The sequence below is a fragment of the Neophocaena asiaeorientalis genome, unplaced genomic scaffold, assembly GCF_003031525.2.
Source record: "Neophocaena asiaeorientalis asiaeorientalis breed wild unplaced genomic scaffold, Neophocaena_asiaeorientalis_V1.1 scaffold81, whole genome shotgun sequence".
Taxonomy (NCBI): Eukaryota; Metazoa; Chordata; class Mammalia; order Artiodactyla; family Phocoenidae; genus Neophocaena; species Neophocaena asiaeorientalis.
Window position 1 is genome coordinate 3,424,320 of NW_020171990.1, and position 5,250 is coordinate 3,429,569.

Here is a 5,250-nt window from a genome sequence, read left to right on the forward strand (position 1 = left end):
TTGCCCCCCCGCACCCCTGTTGCTGTGCTCTCCTCCGCGGTTCCCCCCCGGAATGATTTTCATAAACCAGTCCATATTATACAGGGGACTGGATATTTCTTATTCCTCACATGTCGTTGCTACTTCATAACTACAGTTTCTTTCTAGTTTCGATGGCAGAAAAATCAACCAACACAACATGATTTCTTTTTCTCTTTAATCAGTTATTTGAAAGAGTTTTAAACATCAATTTGAATGAAGACTTGAAGAGTTTAAATTGCCATCTCACCCATGCCAGATGTCACTTCTGCATTGTTTTAGAAGCTCCTGGAGTGTATTTATAGATGCCTTGTTTGCTCTCAAGAGAGTTGCTAAGTTTCTATATGCCGCTGTTTGGGAGTATTTTCAGATGTACTATAGCAGCAAGCCACCCTGCAATTCAGCCTTATATTCCTTAAGAATGTGCTTTTGAATTAAAACAAAAAAGAATAATAATAATTTAAAAAAACTTTTAAATGAAGAAGCATGCATATGTTGTTAGAGCAAAACGCAGCAAGAAAGAATTGTCTGTGGCACCACAATCTCAGTGGCTCTGATTCTCCAGGGTCATCTTAATGCTGTGTGAGCAGTAGGGCTAGTGATTCCAGGTCCCCTTGGGGTGGCCATTTATATGAGCTGTGGTGAATTAGTGTGCCAAAAAGAAGGGCTTATTCTGGATTATTAAACCAGCTAATTCTGTGATAAAGGGTGATTTATATCATTTATTACAAGTTAGTGTTTTTATCTAAATGAAATGACCTATATCTAGGAACCTCAGGGAGTGTTCTGAATTTTAAATTCTCCTGAATCCTGATGTTTGCTATATTGAAAATGGGAAAAGAAGAGGATACCACCATTAGAGCTTTTGATTTTTAAATTGCATATTTTTGTCAGTATTGGCTTTCATAGTTATTTTGAAAACACTTGGAGGCTGTCTTAGAAGATTTTATTTAAAATAGTCACTTTTATAGAAGTTCAATTGCTCAACATGAAAATATAATTATAGGATATAAATATTTTAAAATCATCAAAGTGCTATTCATGCAAATTTTCAACAGGACAAATTTTCAGGAGCAGAAGTTTCCCTCTCTTGCCTTAATAAATTTCCATTTCTATAAATCTTTCGAGAGACCTATCTGACTATGAACATTCACAGGTGTCTTTAGATAGAAATTTTTCCCATACTACCATCACTGTGGACCTTTTAAAGGAACACATGAGACTTCCATGTATTCCTAAGCTAAATTAGTTCCCGAAACAGCCACTCTTTCTAGCTTTTGATTAATTTATTGCATGAGTAGTCTAAACTTCACTATTAAGATATTTTCTTAGCAATGTCTTTTTATAACCTTTCATTTCTAGATGAGCAACACAAGAAGAGATGATGCAGTCATTTAAATAAAACACAAACTGCCTGCCAGGGAACCTGGGTTTGTTCCAGTTCTCTTCTTAGGCAAATCTTTTATCTCCCTTTGATATAGACCAGTGCTCTATAGAGCATTAAACTAATGAAAAGACATTGTCTTTTTCTGTAACGTTATGACATAGAATTTAAATTTGAAATTATAGAGTTGTGGAGCTGAAAGAAATCTTTCAGTCATGTAATCCAACCTTCCAAGCAATGTAAGAATTGTGATTCAAAATTCCTTGCAGTTTCATTCAGCCAATTTGCAAATGTATCCAGATATATGAAACTCATCCTAAGGGTGGCCTATTTCACGATGGGGCTTTAGTTGTAAGTCAAGCTAAAAATGTACTTCTCTGTTATTTTTATCTGTTACTCCTCTCTATATGCTCTGAAATAAAAATAAATAGATCAACTTTTCTCCATCTTAAGATCCACCAAAATTTTGAAGCAACTTATTGTGCCCCTCTTTTACTGTAGATAGAACCAAATGTTATATATCCCAAATTTATTTTATTTTTTAGTTTTTGAGATCTTGCATTTCTTGTTCAAAAATCTGATATACAGATTTTATATGGGCACAGTATTGCCTATATTGGTCTGACAGTGGCAGAAATCTTTTGAGGTCTTGTTTCTCATGATACAGGTACCCAGTCTATGAATTTAACTTCTGAGGAGCATCACTGAAATATCTTACAAGAAAATACCATCTTAAACTCTGGTACATAAACTCTGGTACATAAAATAAATATTTCAGGGATCCAGAAAACATGTGAAGTAGCTATAATAGACATCTTGATGTATTTGGATCTGAGCTGGTCCCTAAGGAACGCATAGATTTTAACTAGAAGGAAAGATCAAGAGTAATGTTTTCTTTCTCTCTGACACATCACCTTGTGTTGACTATCTGAACTTTATTGACCTCATAATACATTAAGGACCTCAATCTTTTTGATATATAGTTTGTCAACCATATTTGTAGTCCTATATTTAAAGTCACCCATTTTTTTAATTCTATGTTCTACACTTGGCATAAATTATTATTAACTTCTCTGTTGTTGATTTTGACCCACTTTTACAGATTGTTAAATTATTTTGAATTTCTGCTTTTATCTTTTATTGTTGCTATGAACTATGTATAATAATGCCTTCTATTTGACACACAGTGCTCTTATATCTCAATTTGAATTGACTAAAACACAGTGAAAATGGAAGGTCTTTGAACTAAGCTTTCATTTTGCATAGATACAAGAGAGTAAACTCAACTGTGAACCTCTAAGATATTTTTAGCTGGAGAAATCAGGAAAAACTTCTTGAAAGGCATAAGCTTTTGGGCTTCCCTGGTGGCGCAGTGGTTGAGAGTCCGCCTGCCGATGCAGGGGACACGGGTTCGTGCCCCGGTCTGGGAAGATCCCACTTGCCGCGGAGCGGCTGGGCCCATGAGCCATGGCCGCTGAGCCTGCACGTCCAGAGCACAGGCTCTGCAACGGGAGAGGCCACAACAGTGAGAGGCCCGTGTACCGCAAAAAAAAAAAAAAAAAAAAATGGTATAAGCTTTAAATTGTAGATTAGAAAATGGGAAGATGAATGAAGAGTATATTTCAAGTAATCCAGATATATTCCTGGAGGTGGGAAGGTACTAGGTAATGTGGTTAAATGGGAACTTTTGTTGCTACTAGGGAAGAAATGAAAATTGAAGGTGAAGTAATATTCATTCTTTCCTTGTTTCGCCTGATCAGAAAATCAACTTTAATTTTCTAACTCTGATTCCTTACGCTTTCATACAGCTTACCAATTAGAATTTGTCATATATATAGGTACAAAAAGCAATTTGATAGATAATTAAACTGAACTAGACGCTTGTGTTTGTAGTCCCTGTGAAAAGAGAACATCTCTTCCTGAGAATGGCAGAAGTTCCAGGTGTGAAGTTGGTGTGGGCACACAGACTCAGATGTGCAGATAGACGGGTGGGCAGGGGTTGTGTTTTCATTGAAAGGTGGTCTCCTGTAATTAAGTCAAGAGCAGGGATACGCAGGCCATTACACGCCTACTGTAACTGAAATCATGTGTTTACCATATCCATAATCTCTCTCTGAGGCACTTGTCCAAGCAACACATTGTACAACATACTGATCTGTAGCTGAAGATGATCATTGAGGTAGAACTGAAAGATGTGTGAAAGTCAGATAAAGATGTGTACATAGTTTCTTTGGAATTTATTTACTTCCCCACCTTTTTCTGAGCTTCCTCTAATTTTTCTTCTAAATTCCCCATAATTGTTATTAATGCTTTCTAATAGCAATAGTGACAAAAATCATGAGTGAAAAAAATCGTTGAGATTTTATGCATGTAATATTTCTATCCTAGTTTAAACTTAGAGGCAACAAATTATAGGGTTAACAATCAAGATGTCAACAAGTTCAGAATTACACACAAAAATTTTAGAATAATTTGCCAGGTTAAATCAGACATATTAATCCTTTAAGTTTAGGAACAATGTTTGTAATGTGTGGCTCCTTTTCCGTTCAAATCAATTATGTTTTCCAGGAGCAATATCCCAGACATAGTGGGGTAAAGAATCTCTGATGATCAGTGGAGATGAATTGATTTCACATCCATCTCCAAAGAGGTGGGACTCCTGTGATACAGACCCTTCCTTGACCCTTTTTACAATCCTTCCTTTGTGATAAATAATACATTGGAGACCAAAGGTTCAAATGATAGCTGAAAATGTAGGTCAAAATTTCATATTCAATTGCAAAATACATCATCTGGCCTAAACTATAAGTAACACAACTAGGCACCAATTTGAATTAAACATTTAAATATCCGATCTGTCTTTTCGTTGTTCTCAGTTGTTATTTCTGTGTTTTAATCTTGGCAGCATTTTATTATTTTAAATTAACACCTTACTTCAGTTTTCTCACTAGAAAAGGCATCATAAAATATGAAAACTATTGTAATATCCTGTGAGCAATGTACCATTTTGGAGTATTAGATCTATGCATTTTAGATAATTCATACATGAAAAAAAGCTGAAGAATTACTTCATTTACTACATCTAGAATTAAGGATTTATATTATATATGATAGTCATCTTATAGTTTTGCATTTTTTTGTTTTGGTTTTAAACATGTATTCATCTTTGACATTTTTTGTTTCTAGTAGCAAGATGGTATCATCTTGCTACTAGAGACTACATTGAAGTAATCCTTTCCTGCAGAGCTAAGGAACTACATCTACCTCCTGTTTCTTTCTTTGTGTGTGCAGAAAGTGAAAATGCTCATTCATAATAAGAAAATGTAAGTCTGGTAGGCACCAAGGTTTTAATATTTAATTTTCTACATTATAAAGCAGACTCTTCTCTGCCTTCCCATAAATGCAGAAATGGATAAGATTAATTAAACATTAAACCATTATTCTTCGTAAAAGAAAAGTCCTTTGCTAGTCATGTTTGATATATTTTCTTTCTAAGGTGATCTTTCCCAAGTCTAACTCTCATCCCTTTTTAATATTTTTAAAATTATTAATAACAAAGAATGCAGTCATTTTATTGTCATTTTCCTCTTTTTTTCCCTTGTATTATTGTGACAGACTTTAATATGAATTGTGGATTGATTCTAGAATACATAATTTATTTGATATTATCAAACCTAGCACTTATTTTATAGTGTTATTTTGTAGAATTGTCTGGCAGGATAGAAAAACAAATTTCTTTTCCAGATCTTTTAGCTCTAAGGAATGTATATATATATTCTCTATAGAATAGAGAATATGTAGCTATAGAGAAAGATAGATAGATAGATAGATTCTAGGGAAGAGCAGAT